A 17,007-nucleotide genomic window follows, 5' to 3' on the forward strand; every position below is an offset into this window, starting at 1 on the left:
CCTCTAACAGTTTAACAGAAAGTCAACTTGGAAGTGATTGGAGGAAGAAATTCCATACTAAGCATGGTCCTACCTACAGAAATGACATCTGAATCTATAACCGGGTCATGAAATGATATAAGGAAGGCTATTGGCACACCAAAATAGTTTTCGTTCAAAATTCTACCACACACCCAGGATTTCAACCAGGGCATGATTTACAGGCCACATTCTTTTGTGGTTATTCTCTTACATAAACACGTTTTCCATCTGTATGTGTATTGGGTTATTGACAGTTAAACACTACAGTGCTGAGCCATTACTAATGACAAATGGTTGAAAGGTTTGATCAATGATTAAAGAGGATAAGTGCATTTAGTCATAGTAGTTCTTCCATAGGAGCATAAAACAATGTAACATGAGGTGGTGTTGGGGGTTACAATGAGGACGGGAGCCATGTAATGGGGGGGTTTGTTATAACAATGATAGGACATAGGGAAAGTCTAACTAACATAAACAGTAAAGAGTTCTCATCTGGTGTTGGGAGTTTTTAAGAGTGTCCTTTTTAGAGGTGTATAAAGCTTGGTGTTGTAATAGGACAGCCCACCCCGTCTCCTCCCGGAGGCCCCCGTGACTACAGGTAAGTCGGGTCTCCCACAGAGGAGGGGGTGGGGGTGTTGTGCGGGGGTGTGTGACTGTGTGTGTGTGGATGCGGGTGTGTGTTGCATGATGAATGTGTGTGTGCATGTATGGAGGTGTGAGTGCGTGTCTGTTGTGTAATGTAAATGGTTGTCTGTGTGTATGTGTGAAAGTGTGTGCAGATGTGTGTGTGAATGGATATATGCATGCGTGGATGCATGTTGGAATGGGTGTGTGTATGCGTGTGTGGGGGGAGGTCTGGAGAGGTAATGGGGAGTGGGGGGGTTAACTGGAGAGGAAGGGGGTGACCCCTATCAGTGATAGGGAAGGAATTCCAGCCACACATCTGGGTTAATAAGATTCCCCATAGAGGGAGATAACATTTTTAGGCCAGCAGGGAGGACCCTAGCAGCCCAATGATGATGTTGGTTGTAGAAGCAGAAGAAAGGCTAGGGGTGCTAGATGTGGTAATATCCCGTCTTTCACTAAGATTCTGGCCTCCGAGTATCGGAGGAATGCTAACCATTTGCTGCCACCCTGCTTGTGTATGATCCCTATTCTGGGCCTTGGATTTCTGTTCCTGTGCCGTACACCTATCCATACCCCTTTAAGTGGCCGATGAATTGCAAGGAGAAGCCTTATTTGGTGCATTTTGCAAAGCAGATAGAACTGTACCATCTACAGCCGACATGCACCTGTGTTGACCCAAATGCAGCTCAAGATTTTCAACTTTACTACACAGGGCAGCTATTGATCCTACGAAGCTCATCCAACCTATGGTAAATGGCCACAGGCCCAGGATCGTCTACCTTAGTCGGAGCATTGTCGCTCATTTGGATGCTAACAGAAGGTAGGGCAAAAGTACATATGGAGGATGGTACAGAAGTTGATGGCGTCGCTAAGATAGCAAACCTATTTGCACACAGAACACCTTCATTTATAACAATTGTAGGTGATAGGGGACATCTGGGTGCTATTATTAAATTGAAGGGGATTGAAGTCTAACAAGATGGTGGTACTTCTTCCTCTTTACACAGCAGTGGAACATTAGGGGCTTGACATGAGAGGATCCGGATTAGTATTTCCTTTTGGCACATATATCCGGCACCTTGGCGTGTTTGCATCTAGTTCCTTTACCACTGAGTAAACATTTCACCAATAAGATTATCTATCTCTGAGGGTGGTGTCCTTGGACATCGAGGGCCGATTGCCTAGTCAGACCCTTTTTGGTCTCCTTACTTTCTTAATACTCCCCTCAGGCGTTTCAAGTTTCCCAGCTTTCCGCTTGTCCGTGGTTACTGAAATAAGTCAGGAGCTAATACAGCGTCAGAAAACACTACAGATACAATTTGAAAACAAACGAGACTTACTAAATTAGCTCAGTTGAAAGAGTCGCCTAATCAAAATCATAAGAGGATGGGCCCAGCCCGGCCTCTTCCGGTCCAAGACAGACCCGGTCTGTGCCCAGTCTTTGCCCGAGCACATGCCCGGGGGCATCCCGCGGGCGCCCGGTGCCGTGGGCAAAGAGTCTGTGTTCATCGCACTGCCTTGCACTCTGCTGGTGATGGGAGGCCTCTGCCGCAAGAGGGATTGTGGTTGGAGTCACTCTTCCTTTTCAAGCCTGTCCCGGCTTGCGGGCAAAGACTTCATTTTTATCATGCCTCCGGGTGCTCTGCTAGTGACGGCTGGCCTCTGCCGCAAGTGTGGATGGGGGTTGGAGTCCCTCTCCCCTTTCAAACGCATCTCGCCCCATGGGCAAGGAGTTTGTTTTTATTGCGCATCCAGATGCTCGGTTGGTAACACGCGGCCTCTGCCGCAAGTGTGGATGCGGGTTGGAGTCCCCCCCCCCTTCAAACGCACAATATATATATATGCTTGCCAAATCTCGCTTCTCACACCTAGCCTGTCTCCAGAAACTGAAACTCTTCTTCCTTTTGTAGAAAACTCAAGAGATTCTCAAATCAAATGCTGACTTTATGTATTATTTGAAATTCGTTGGAACTTCATCTACGGTATGAATCTGTACAACAATTTTGTATTTCAAAGTCCAAAAAGCAATTACTTAGTCTGTAATGTTTTCTGCTTGTATACCGTTCTGCATTATACTAAACTTGTAATTTCTGTAGTGGTGAATGCTAAGAAAAGGCAGATGAATTTTCAAAAGTCACTCAATTCACACTTTTCTGTTCTTCTGTTTTGTTGCTCCCTGTTTTCACTTAACTAGTTAATTACACTCTTTACTTGAGTGTAAATTTGTTTTCACACCTGCACTTAGGGGGTGTTAACTATGAGACAGTTGGCAGGGCAATGACATTTATATTTGGTCTGAGCCACAGAGCTTCTGTGCTCTCTCCCTCCATGGTGCAGCAGATTGGGTGTTAAATACCCAAAGGCACGCTGTTGGTAATGGGATTGTGGAAGGGGCTAGGCCGAGATGAATGGCAGCTCTGCCAGTTACTACAGCTGACACTTTCAAATATCACATGCTCTGCAGAAAGCGAGCCATAAGGCAGGCAAATGAGAATACTTTTTATTAAGAATCTTTGCAAGAGATAATCATGAAACCTCTTTAGTATGTTTGTAGATCCATGATGTCCTTATCACCTTCCCTGAACAGGAGTGTCAACACTTTCTTGACCTATCAAATGAAGACTTCAGTTGCACTAAGAAGAATGTTGCATGAATCATGACACGGCACAATCAAAATGTCTAACTGCACAGCAGATGGTAAAGAAGAAATAAGGTCAGATCAGATGAGTTTTATTTTTAAAGAGAAAACCTGTATAATATTCACTGGCTCCTTTTTAAGTGCATGCAATGCTTGGCGACGCATTGAAGAAAGTGGCCAGGTCAGGTGATGTGTGTGTTGTCACCACCTATACCCTTGAACAAGTGGATCATCTGCTGAAGGTGGTACCTCCTGCTACACTCAAGCACAGAGGAGACCACATGTTCTCTTTTTTTCAGCCAAGTCTGTGACGCTCACTGCCTTGGAGAAGTGGCTTCTGCCTGCTATCATGAATTTTGGAAAGTTATGAAACCTTTTTATTCTAGTAAATAACAAGTTACTAGTTTTGTTATTACTGTCAAGTGAGCTTCTCAAGCTTTGAAGTGTTTCTTTTCATTGTGTTACAAAATATAAAACTATCAGAGAAAACTGGGAGTGAACATTAGGCAGAAGAAGGAGGAATGCCATGCACTACTAAGAAGATAAGGAGGATTTCACTGAGACAGATGGGGATGTGGACTAGATACTGGGCCATTGTAGTGATGAAGCACTGCTAGCCTTGCAAGCACACCAACAAAAAAGGAATCCATGACAGACTATGGTCCTCATTACAAACTTGGCGGTCTCATGCGGTGATTACGACTTCGTTCTCCACCAGTGATTTCATGGCGGTAGCACCACCATGAAAAGACTGGCATGGGCAGTGCAGGGGACCCCCTGGCCAGCACCGTCGCAATGTTCACTGCCTGCTTTGCAGACTGTGAACATTGCGAGGCTGGTGCACCCTGCACACTACAGCATTGCCGCTGGCTCTATTATGAGCTAGAAACAATGCTGTATGCCGTTTCCCGCTGGGCCATTGGGCGGAAACTAAGGTTTCCACTCGTTGACCCAGTGGGAAACTCGTAATGGGCCCGATGGGGAGGCAGCCACAATGCCGGCAACCTCCCGTCGGAATTTCGGTGGACGGACCTTTCCATCCGCTGAAATCGTAATGAGGCCCTATGTGTTCATGGAGATGCTCAATTGAATGATATCATTGCCATTGTTAGGAAACTAGAATTACCTTCCAAGGGCTATATTAAATTCAGTGTCTTGAGGTGCAACAGGAGTAAATGCCCATTTTCTGCACCCCTGAGGCACTGTGGTATTACAAAAGGGGCCACTGTCGCTTTTGTGGCCCTTTGTGTAGTACAGATGTTGTCTTCATATATACAGCACCAATTGTGCTCCCTCTTTTGAATGAGGGATGACTGCACGGCGGGTGGCTGGGAGGGGGTCACGATGAAAGAAAATATGTATAATAATAATAAATAATAAAACTTATATTTTGTGCCGTGCTGAGCCTCACCGCTCCGATCGTCTCCTTGACTGGACTGCAGGCACAGGCTCCCAGCCTGCCCAGCGTCCATTCTTAACACTGGGTTCATGCTGCTGGCAGCATGAAAGCAGCATTAGGATTAGACGGAGCGCCCAGCCATGGCACTCAGAGGCACAGTGGATGTCTCTGCCTGCTGTCTCCAATGTAGTTCCTGCGTTGATGGGTTAGAGAGAGCCCAGTGCGCATGTGTGTTTGGCCAGCCCCATACGGCCAGCCAAACATACATGCTCACTGAGAGGGAGGGATGTGCACTCTCCCTCGTCCTTGTCACAGACCATGGTCCGCCCCTTTTACTATAAAACGATAATAAACTTAGTTTATTATCGTTTTATAGTAAACATTTTGCAGCTCCTGCTGCTTGTGGGAGGGAATGGGGGGGAAACGCTTCTCCACCATAGTGGAGGAGCCGCCCCTGGACTGCGCCCATTTCCAGGGGGCTCTCTGTCCCCCTTTGAAGTGCAAGCAGGTGCTCTATGCCCAGTAAAAAGACAAAGTAGCTGCTTCAACCTTTTTTAAGGTGCACCATAGTGCAAACAGGTACCATGCACCCATTATATAATATGGGCCCAGGTGTGCAAAAGGTGCATTGAATAATAGAGCATGTGTAACCAGAAACTGTGAGTAAAGTTTATGGAGGCAGAAGGAATACCAGAAACATTAAGTCAGGCAATAGTATGATACAATGTGCTGAAAGGATGGTGTAGTATTTAAATATTATTGCTGTGATAGCATCAACCATTTAGCTCAGAGCAAGAACTGTTCTGGTTTAATAAAAATGTTTTGATTGTGGGATTATAAAGCATTTTGCATGAGATCTTCTGATGGCAATGGTGAGGTGAAACGTAAGGCCCTTTATGTAAAAAGACACACCATATTGAATGTAAATGGAGAAAAACTGAATGTGACTAAAAACCAGGTTTAATTATGATAATTGTGAATTGCCATTCAAATTGTTGCTGACTTGGGATCACCTTATTCTATCATTGCAGAAGCAGTCTGGATACAGAGATCTGTAGGGAAATTAGGTAAACAATTGGAACCTAGGGTTCTGAATGTGTGCCGCTACATAATCAGCACTATGGAAATGCTAGGTTACAGAGATATGAGATTTAAATTTAAGAACAAATGCACTCTGCAAACTTTATAGGGCAAACAAAGATATATCATTACTCAAGTGGAGAGATCAAGGATCCTTACATATAGTTTTAGACCCTCACATTTAGGAACAAGTTCTAGCATTTGGGGAGAGTGGAGACATGTGGAAGGCTCTGTGTAGGAAAGTGGCCTCTTTCTAGCATGGTTACCCCCACTTTTGGCCTGTTTGTCAGATTGTTTGGCTGTGTCTACTGGGATCCTCCTAATCAGGACCCCAGTAGTTATGCTCTCTCCCTTAAATTATGCTTATAGGATACTGGTAATCCAGTATTTGACCCACAATTGGCATACTGGTGCCTCCTTATAAGTCCCTAGTATATGGTACTTAGGTACCCAGGGCATTGGGGTTCCAGGAGATCGCTATGGGCTGAAGCATTTATTTTGCCACCCATAGGGAGCCCATACAAAGGCTTCTACAGGACTGCCTTTGCAGTCTGTGTGAAAAGGTGCAAGCACCCTTTCACTGCCATTTACACTGCACCAGGTCACTTATAAGTCACCCCTATAGCACACCCTACAGCCCTGAGGGCAGGGTGCAGAGTACCTGTGTGTGAGGGCACCCCTGCACTAGTAGAGGTGCCCCCATGATCTCTGGGATCATTTTCCCCAGTCTTCGTAAGTGTGGGGATGCAATTTTACGTGTGTATTGGACATAGGTCACTACCTATGTCCAGCTACATAATGGTAACTCCAAACATAGGTATGTTTGGTATCAAACATGTTGGAATCATATCCCAGTGCGTTTGCAAGCACTGGTTGTATGATTCCATACACTCTGGGGCTTCTTAGAGGACCCCCAGCATTGCCATATCAGCCTTCTGAGGTTTTCCAGACAGCCCCAGCTGCAGCCACCTCTCAGACAGGTTTCTGCCCTCCTGTTGCTTGAGCAGCTCAAGCCCAGGAAGGCAGAACAAAGGATTTCCTTTGGGATAGGGGTGTTGCACCCTCTCCCTTTGAAAATAGGTGTTACAGGTTTGGGAGGGGTAGCCTCTCCAAGCCTCTGGAAATGCTTTGAAGGGCACAGATGGTGACGTCCTTGCATAATCCAGTCTACACTGGTTCAGGGACCCCCAGTCCCTGTTCTGGCAAGAAAATGGACAAAGGAAAGGGGAGTGACCACTCCCCTGTCCATCACCACCCCAGGGGTTGTGCTCAGAGCTCCTCCAGAGGGTCCCTGGGTTTTGCCATCATGGATCCCAAGTTAGCAGGGTACTCTGGGAGCATCTGAGTGGCCAGTGCCAGTAGGTGATGTCAGAGCCCTCCCCTGATATGTGATTATCTTTTTGCTGACCAATCCCACTTTCAGGGCTATTTAGGGTCTCTCTCTTTGGTGCTTCTTCAGATTCAGATTGCAAGACTCCAGCAGGAATCCTCTCCATCCTTTCTTCACCTTCTTACCGAAAAAACTGCATCTGGACCCTCCAGGAATTCTACAACTGCAACAAAGAAGCAAAGATGACTTCTGCAGCATTGAATCTTCAGCTCCACTGCAACTGCAACTTTTTCCCGGTCGTGCATCCTCAGAGGATAGCCTGTCTTCAGCCTGCATCAGAAGAACAAATGAATCTCCCCTGGAGTGAAGGAGTCAGTCCCTTGCTTCAGCAGGCACCCCTCTGCAGCGACTACTGGTGGCGTGCGTCCCCTCTCCTGACGAAGTGCGTGGATCCAGCTTCACAGGTGGGAGACTGAAGTTGACCCAACGGTCCTGACGTCCTACTGTCCAACTTTGGTGGAGGTAAGAGCTTGCCTCCCCATGCAAAACAGTACCCCCTTGCACCTCGGTTTTTGCGGTTGCCAAGGCTTGTTGTCATCCTTCCACAATGGTCTTCGTGCACCGTGCAGCTCCAGCCCCCAGCACTCTCTCCTGCGACGCACAGCTTCCTGCGTGGTTCTCCAGCAGCCTGGGACTCTTTGTTTTAGTGCTGCGTGGGCCTCTTCTTGCAAGTTCTTTGTCCCCGTGCTGTGGGACTCCTGTGCACGCTGCCTGGTCTTCTGAGGGCTCTCTGACTTGCTGAGAGCCTCCTCTGACTCCCCCTCCTAGGTACAGTCCACCAGGTCCCACCTGGTCCCGGGCAGCGCCATTTTCCGCTAACCGCGAGCTTTGCTTGAGCCAAGGCTTGTTGGCGGAATCCAGAGATGCAAATCAGACTGTAATCATCCATCCGGCGTGGGACATATTCTGCACCAACCAGGAACTTGCATCTATGTTCTTGGGTGCAGAACTGACTGTTGTTCTTCACCTGTGGTTCTTCTTTTACACGTTTATCCGCTTGGCAGGGGGTCCTATTCTCCCTGGACTCTTCAGTGCTTCTTGGACTTGGTCCCCTTCTTCCAGAGGTCTTCAGGCCCAGGAATTCATCATTGGTGTCTTGCAGTCTCTTCTGGTTCTTGCAATATCTTCTTTCTTGTGTTCTTGTGTATTCTAAGAAAGTTACTGTGATTTACTCCTCCTTTCCTGGGTTCTGGGGTGGGTTCTATTACTTACCTTTGGTGTTTTCGAATACTCCCAGTGCCCCTCTTCACACTACACTTGCCTAGGTTGGAAACCGACTTTCACATTCCACTTTCTTAGTTTAGGGTTTGTGTGCCCCCCTAGGCCCAGTTCTAACTATTGTGATTTTCACTATTGGCACTGTTTTCTGTTTTTACAGCTATTTCTGCATACTAGTGTATACAATTTGTGTATTACTTACCTCCTAAGGGAGTATAGTCTCTATGGTATGTTTGGCATTTGTGTCACCAAAATAAAGTACCTTTATTTTTGTAACACTGAATATTTTATTTCATGCGTGTGAGCACTGTGTGACTACAGTGGTAGTGCATGAGCTTTGCATGTCTCCTAGTTAGGCCTTGGCTGCTCATCCACACTACTCCTAGAGGGCCGGGCTTCTAGACACTGACTACATTTCACTAATAAGGGATAAATGGACCTGGTATAAGGTGTAGGTACCTTAGGTACCCACTACAAACCAGGCCAGCCTCCTACACTTTGCACAAAGAATTGTTCTAAAGGTCAGTGCAATCCCTAAGATTCTTAAGGTCAGGAACATTCTTGTGGGTTTCAAAGACAGAGTGAAATAAAATAAAATAAAAAATAAAGCCAGAATTATCCAGCATGTAAAATGGTCCTAACGTGTACCTACCCTTGCAGTGGCAATGTCAATGTAAAATAGAAGTTGTGTGTTGCTCTAAAAGAACTAAGTAACAACAGTCAGGGAGATTAATTCCCTTCGCACCAATATTTGTGAAAAGATTTACACTATGAAATGTGTCAACTGTTTTCCACCCTGACCTTTTTTTTTGCATATCTTCGAGTTCTTTTCACTTGGTGATGAGAATGATCACTACGTTTACGATGTATTTTGATTGTCATGAAGATCGAATATTGCAGGACTTTGTTTGGTCTTGCATCAGCTATAGCCAAATTCCAAAGACTTATGATGGAGTTATTTGCAATCTACACGTGTTAATGTTTATTGAAGGTGACATTCTTGTAGTGGGAAAACACAAAGAGGTACATGATGACTGATTAAAGTGTTAATTATTTTGGATACCAATGGGTTAACATTTGAATGAACATTTGAATTCACCAAGAGTAGGTTTGGTCAACCCGACGCTACCTACTTGAAGCTTGTGTAGACTAGCAAGGGCATAAAGCCAAAGCAAAAGCTAGTGGAAGCTATCAGTGAAGTGTCTTAAAATAAAAATGACGAGTTAATTCCTGGGATTGACCTAATTTTATTTCCTGTGGATCTTTTCTGGAATAACTCACATATTAGGCCTCCTGTTTAAGAACAAGTTGAAACGTGAAAAAAATCCATTATAACGGTTTTATCCCCTAGCACAGTGGTTCCCAACCTGTTGTCCGGGGACCCCTGAGGGTCCGCAAAGCCTCTTCAGGGGGTCCGCGAATGCTTAGAAAATTAAATAATATTAACAGATTAGGTCCCCAACTTTCAGTAATGACTCAGTAGGGGGGTCCTCGGATTCCAAAAAAGATTCAGTGGGGGTCCCCAGGCTCCAGTAATGATAAAGTGGGGGTCCACAGAAGTCAAAAGGTTGGGAACCACTGCCCTAGCATAAAGTGTTATCACCACTAAGGTCGGTATGGAGTGTTTAAGTGCTTTGTTATCACAAATAAATAATGTTAGGTAACAGTATATGCTTTCAGGGCAATGTCTCTTACTGCAGACAAATATTAAGGGCCTCATTACGACTTTGGCGGACGGTTCACACCACCTGCCGAAGTCACGACAGGCAGGTTGTCACCAGTGCGGCCGCCTTCCGGCGGGTCCTATCACAAGTTCCCTTCTGAGGCAGTTGGCGGAAACAGTGTTTCCTCCTGCTGGCCCAGCGGGAACAGCCTACAACACTGACGCTGGCTCATGTTTGAGCCGGCGGAAATGTTGCAGTGCGTAAGGTGCAGCAGCACCCACCACTCTTTTCATTGTCTCCAATGCAGACAGTGAAAAGTGCAACAGGGCTAGCCATGGGGGCACCTGCACTGCCCATGCCAAGTGCATGGGCAATGCAGGGGCCCTCCTGGGGCCCCCTGCACCCTGTCTCCACCAGCCATTACATGACGGTGCTACCGCCATGTAAAAGCTGGTGGAGGGGGGGTCGTAAACCCCAGGACGGCGCTGCTTGCAGTGCTGTCCTGGAGAATTAGGGCTGCCAGCACCGCCAGTCCCTCCTGTGGAGAAAAACTAGTGGTGTTGGTGGTCCGACCGTGGTGCAACCGCCACGGTCGTAATGTGGTGGTCAGACTGCCATCAAAGCGGTCGGACCACCGTTATGGCGGCAGTCAGACCACCACAGCGGGTCGTAATGAGGCCCTAATTGTGCTTGGCCTGTAGAATGTTTATGCAATTTCGTATGGAAAAGTGAATTTGTTCTTTGTTGTGGTCACAAACGGTTTGATCTGTTGACAAATGAACTGTCAAAAGTATCAGAAAGGATTGCAAGATCATTAATGTGCTTATTTATAAGAACTAAAACGTTCCTGATACCACAAATAGTTTAGGAGATTATTTTGAGCAATGACAGAGAGCAGTGAAGTGAGTGTGATGAATACTATGTAGCAAAAGTGCTGGCAGTGGATAGAAACAGTGATGATATTGTGACCAAAGGTAAACAGATTGATGTATATGAGGATACCATTTGGAAAGCTAAGATGTCTTACATAAAAATGGGTTGGCCACAAAAATCACAGACGGGTCCGGAAGTTAAATCAGTCTCGGAAATTAATTATGATAATGGCAAAAGCTCTCTGCTGTGGGTGTAGCGGTAAATGTATTTCTCCATCCGATTTGAGGAAGTTAATTATTCATCGTAGGATTTATATGAGTGGTCAAGAGAGGATGCAGACGTGAAGACGTTGGTGAGAAATTGTGTAGCTTGTGGAAAATCTGATAAGATGCAAAAGCAATTAACCTATTGCTATATCCTTTAGTTTGCTCTGGCATGCTGTGGAAGTCTTCAACACTAGGTATTACAACACTTACAAATAAGTGTGACAGCAGACCCAGAAACACTGTTGTCTTGCCGGGTATGTTCTCCAAATAGGAAGGGTTTGATATCTTGATGAAGGTGAACACCTTTGACACAATACAATTCTTGGTTAGTGTTCTTTTAAGCAAGGGTTTCCAACCAAACTATTGACTGACAATGGTTCAAAGCTTAAATCAGAAAAGATTAACAAGTTCTTGAGACTTGGTGAAGTTAAACACAAAACCACGTTGTTGAATCACCTAGCAGTAAAAGGAGCTGTTGAGACATAAAACAGAATTATAAAAGGCATTTGTCAGTTGGTTATCTGGAATAGTGAAGAAGATGATTTGGGATTGAAAAAGATGTTGTGGCTGGTCATCACAGCTCCACGAGTGTAAACACATTTCTGCTTCATAAAGACACGAGTCACAGGCTTTAGGGTCAATACTTGTTGCATGGGCAAAATGAGAACAGTGATATGGGATACAGAAGAGGTCACATGATGCATTGGTAATTCCCCAAAGCACCACAACAAATTTTGAGGCATGGAGTCAAACAGATGAACATCCGAGTGGGTACATGTGAAAAGTGGTGTATGGTTTGCAAAAGAAGCCAATATGTTTTCAGCACTAAAGAATGTTATTCAGGTATTGAAGATTAACCCATAGTCATCTGTGGATCTTGAGCTTTCTTGACATTTCAAGGAATACTGAAAGTGAAGAATGTCATGAGAGTTAATGTTCTAGTGGCAATGGATGCAAGGGTTCACTTTATTGTGGTTGCATGATGATGGAATAGATTCTAATGTGTGGATGTCATACTCATTTTCCAGTGGCTGAGATGGAAACGATATTGAGGGGTGTCATCGGTTGAATGATGACAAAGACATGATGGAAAACAAATTTAATGGTCATCAAGAAGCTGAAATAGTGATACAGTGGAAAGCAGGCGATGCTGCAAGTATTTTACATGAAGAACTATAGGGAAAATAAAAGAATTCCCAGACCGGGACGTGAATTGGTGAGAGGCTTGTGCTTCATAGCACATATAATTGCATTGTAATTCTGTTGTAATATGTTAAAGCTGGGGTGTCATTGGAGCATATACCTGTGTCTTATTGGTGTATGCCATCGCTAACAACTATGTAGTAGCTGTGCTTCTTATGTCTTTGTTTGAAGGTCCTGAGCATATCTTTACTCATCTTATAAGTTCCAAATGGTGTTGGCTATACTCATTTCACTATTTTGATTTAATTTAATCCTAGAGGAAGATTAGATAAATTGAGACTCAGAATTAGAGCAGAGTGTGCCCATGTAGTATCCTAGTGTGTATATGTACTACACTAGACGTTTTGAGGGATCCCAGTCACAAGATGCTGTCCGGGTTGAATCTAGGAGATGTACCATGTTGGTTCACTGGCCCTAACCTTAAACTCCCTGGCACTTTGCATTACTGAAAGTTGGGAAGCTCATTCCAGCCCCACCAGGAAAAGCAGGAAAGCTTCACAACACCGGTTTCCTGTGTGCCTGCTCCTTGACTCTTACTCTTTCTCACTGCTTTCTCCTTGCTCTCTGACCGGCTTTGTGCATGCTTGCTGTCCTCCCTTCCCTTTTGTGTGTGCCTGCTATACTGGTTTCCCTCCTCCTCGCTGCTTTCTGCATACACGCAGCCCAGTTTAGGCATGCCTGCTGCCTGCCTCTCTCTCCTTCTCACTGCTTTCTGCTTGCACTCAGTCCGTTTTTGTGTGTGCCTGCTGTCTGCCTCTCCCTCTTTCTCACTGCTTTCTGCTTGCACTCAACCCGGGTCTATAGATGCCTGCTATCCTCCTTTCCCTCTTTCTCACTGATTTCTTCTTGCACTCAGCCCAGTTGTGTCTGCACCTGCTGCCTGCCCTTCTCCCTTCTCATTGTTTTTCCATGCAATCAGCCTGGTTTTGTGCATGCTTGCTCCTTTACTTTTCTCACTAATTTCTCCTTGCTCTCTGTCCTCCTTTCCCTCCTTCTCACTACTTGCTTCTTGTGCTCAGCCTGGTTTTGTGTGTGCCTCCTGTTCTCCTTTCCCTCCTTCTCACTGTTACCTGCTTGCGCTTAGCCCAGTTTTGTGCATGCCTGCTCTCTGCCTCTCCATCATTCTCACTGCTTTCGTCTTGCTCTCAGCCCTGTTTTGTGCATGCCTGCCTCTCACTCCCTCGCTTTGCTTTCTCCTTGCTCCCCCTCTGTGTTTTGTGCATGCCTGCTGCCTGCCTTTCCCTCCTTCTCACTGCTTTCTCCTTGCTCTCAGCACCATCTTGTGTGTACCTCTGCTTGCCTTTCCCTCCTTCTCACTGCTTGCTCCTTGCTCTAAACCTCATTTTGTGTGTGCCTGCTGCTTGCCTTACCCTTCTTCTCACTGATTTCTCCTTGCTCTCAGTCCCATTTTGAGCATGCCCGCTACCTGTATTTCCCGCCTTCTCCTGTTTAAGTTAAATTAAATATATATACACACAAACATACATATTGTGTCACCTATGCCAGGTATGCCGGTAGTCTCGAGTGACACTTCACTGATAAACTGATAAGGTCCAATAAGGGTGAAAACGATTAATTTGCTGTGGTCATGTGCAGCAGTGATTAAATGATTGTGCCTTTGTCATGTACCATTCTATGCCTCCCGTTTATTTGAAATGTCTTAAAAGATTTGTTCTAACATTTCTGAAAATATATTAGATAATGCAATTCTGATTTAATTAGAACAACCAGCAAGGTTTCTAAATGTGTGCACCCGATGTCAGAGGACATTTGAAAGTAATCTGTATGTCTTTTAGGCAGGGGCGTAGCTTTGAGGGGGGGTTGGCGTGTTAGACGCCCCTACTAAATATATAATTTAACAAATAGTTGGGTACAGGAGCTTCCAGTCATGTATGGTAAGGTGTCTGTTGGATTTCACCTGGCATTTTTAAATACCTATTCAGTCACAAACAGACACACACTCTTTCTCTGTCTCTTTCTCTCTCTCTCTCGTTTCCGTTTTGAAGGTCTTAAAACATGGTTATTTTACAAAATACTGTGTGCAGAATGCAGCACACACAGAAAGAGCAAAAAACGAGGAGAAATGAAAGCATTTCTCCTTGTTGTGCCATGCAAATGTCACCCTTTGAGTGGCATTAGATTTTGTCGCTGCCTCAGGTTTATAAAATCTCGTAAATCCGGGGCAGCGTCAAAATGCAATGAGTGTTGCTGTGGCACGCCCACAGCAATACCTATTGCACGCCCCTTCCACACAAAGTATTGTGTGTGAAGGGGCCATATTTACAAGGTGGCATTACGCCGCAAAAACTGGCTTAATGCCGTCTTGTAAATACGGCACAGTTCACAGCGCCACCAGAGAGTCACAAAAAGTGACGTTGCAGTGGTGCTAGGAGCTTGTAAATATACCCCACTGTGTTTTAAGTACCCCCTCACAATCCGCAATTCTTTCACTTTCCACTGGCCCTTAAAACTCCCTCATTGTTGGAAAATCTGATGCTCCTCCTCCCTACCCAGTCAAACTGACCATGTTACACCACTCGTTTTAAGAGTTTTGTTCTGCACCAAGGCTCTCATTATGACATCGGCGGCCTTTTCCCAGGACTGCGATGCCACGAGCACCAGAACACTGCAGTGCTGGCGGTCTTCCGCCTGCCACAATTAGGGCGGAAATCCGGCAGTAGCCATGCTAGCGGGTGAGGCGCCTGGGTGGTGCTACCACCTGCCCTGCCCCGCCAGAAAGAAACTGCCAGCCGTATTATGGCCATTCATATGGCCTGGCAGTGTCCTGCTGGTAGGGCGCTGATGGCGGTAGCAGTGACCCTTCCCTTTACCTGGCGAATGACCTCCTCGCTGGACAAGGTAAGTCTGGTGTTCATGGAGGGTGGGGGGGGTTGTGAGTATGTGGTGTCTGTGTGTGTGTATGAATGTATGTGTGAGTGTATGTATGCGTATGTGAGTGTTGTGGTGTATGCCTGGTTGTATGCATATGAGTACATTTGTGTATGAATGTTACAGTGAGTGCATGTCTGCATGTCAGTGTGTATGCTTGTAAGTATGTGTGAGTGAATGCGTGCATGGAAGTGGTGGTGCATGGGTGCATGGGTCATGCGTGTGTGTTTACATGATTGTAGGGAGCGGGGTGCCGGGGTGGGGGGGGTTGGAGGGTGCTGAAATTCTAGGCAGCGGTATGGGTTTGGGGGGCACTGTAATTCTAAGCAAGGTGGGGGCAGGGGGTTCAGTGATTGCTGGGGGGGTTGGGGGAGCCTTCTACCGGTGACAGGGAAAGGATTCCCTGTCATCGGTAGTACTACAGCCATGGTTTTCGTGGCGGTGGTACCGCCGTGAAAACCATGGCGGTAGACCAGCTCATTATACCACTGGCGGTCATGTGTGGACTGCTGGGTCGGAGATGCACATCTCCAGCCCGGCGGTTCATACCCCCATGGCGATATGAGTAGTGACGTGGCGGGTTGGCTGCGGCATAAGAAGCCCAGCCCCTCCGACAAACTGAAGCTCCCTTTGTTCATTTTGTTAGATAACCTGCCTCTTTGGAGTGGTTGGAAGGTGATGTACCATTGTTCTACACTGCTACACTAGTCAAATAAACAAGCATTGGCAAAGCCAAAAGGTCTCACCTATGCAAGAACTATTGATTGTGGCATTTGTTTGCCATGTTGTACACCAGTGTGGGTGCTGTTCAGCATGGCTAAAAATTAGTCATGTGGAGTGTCCTAGAGCGGAGTGGAGGAGTAGAGTGTCGTAGACTGGATTTGTTGGAGTATGGTGTCATATAGTAGGGGAGCAGACTGTCGTAGAGTTGAGTAGAGTTCAGTGGTTCAGTGGCAGAGAGTTTTGTAGAGTGCAGTGTCATAGAGTGCAGTGTTGTAGAGTGGAATAAAGTGGCGTACAGTGGAGTGGCGTAGAGTGGAATGGAGTGGGTTTGAGCAGATTGAGGTAGAGGCGGAAAATGGATCTGAGTTGATTGGTATAAATTGGATTGAGGTAGAGTGAAATGAGGTCGGGTGGATTGGAGTGGGGTGGATTCCATTGAGTTGTGATGGATTGGAGTGAGGTGAAATGGATTGAGTTGGGGGGTTGGATTGGAGTGGTGTGGTGTGGTGTGGACTGGAGTGGGGTGGAATGAAGTGGGGTGGAATAGTGTGGGGTTAATTGGATTGGAGTGGTTGGGATTGCAGTGGGGTGGTTTAGAATGGACTGAGGTGGATTGGATTGAGAGGGGGTGGATTGGATTTAGGTAGATTGGATTGGGGTGGGGTGGATTGGATTGGATTGAGGTGGTCTGGTTTGGGGTGGGGTGGATTGGATTGGAGTGGGGTGGGGAGGGGTGGATTGAAGTGGGGTAGATTGGGTCTGGCTAGATTGGGGTAGACTGGATTGGCATGAGGTGGATTGGAGTTGGGTGGATTGCATTTAGGTGGGGTGGATTGGATGGGGCAGATTGTTTTGGACTGGAGTGGGGCAGCTTCTCTTGGAATGGGGTAGGGAAGATTAGAGTGGGATGGATTAGAGGGGGCCGATTTTTCTGGATTGACGTGGGCAGACTGTTTTGGATTGGAGTGGGGCACATTGGATTGGGGCAGATTAGAGTGGGCAGATCATTTTGGATT

General features: G+C 46.2%; 1 protein-coding gene across 22 annotated transcripts in view; it reads right to left on the reverse strand.

The window, feature by feature from the left end:
* PKNOX2 (PBX/knotted 1 homeobox 2) overlaps positions 1–17,007 on the reverse strand; it is a 3,670,033-nt gene that overhangs the window by 1,705,324 nt on the left and 1,947,702 nt on the right. Inside the window, exon 1 of one of the 22 annotated variants that reach the window (XM_069224536.1) lies at positions 1,989–2,305. The exons of 20 other annotated variants lie outside the window; for them this stretch is intronic. The gene's annotated coding sequence lies outside the window, so the exon portion shown is untranslated. Of the gene's footprint in view, positions 1–1,988; positions 2,306–17,007 lie in introns of those variants that run through there. One more of the 22 variants, XM_069224542.1, reaches the window with a different exon arrangement.

Source organism: Pleurodeles waltl, chromosome 3_1 (genome assembly GCF_031143425.1).
Source record: "Pleurodeles waltl isolate 20211129_DDA chromosome 3_1, aPleWal1.hap1.20221129, whole genome shotgun sequence".
NCBI lineage: Eukaryota > Metazoa > Chordata > Amphibia > Caudata > Salamandridae > Pleurodeles > Pleurodeles waltl.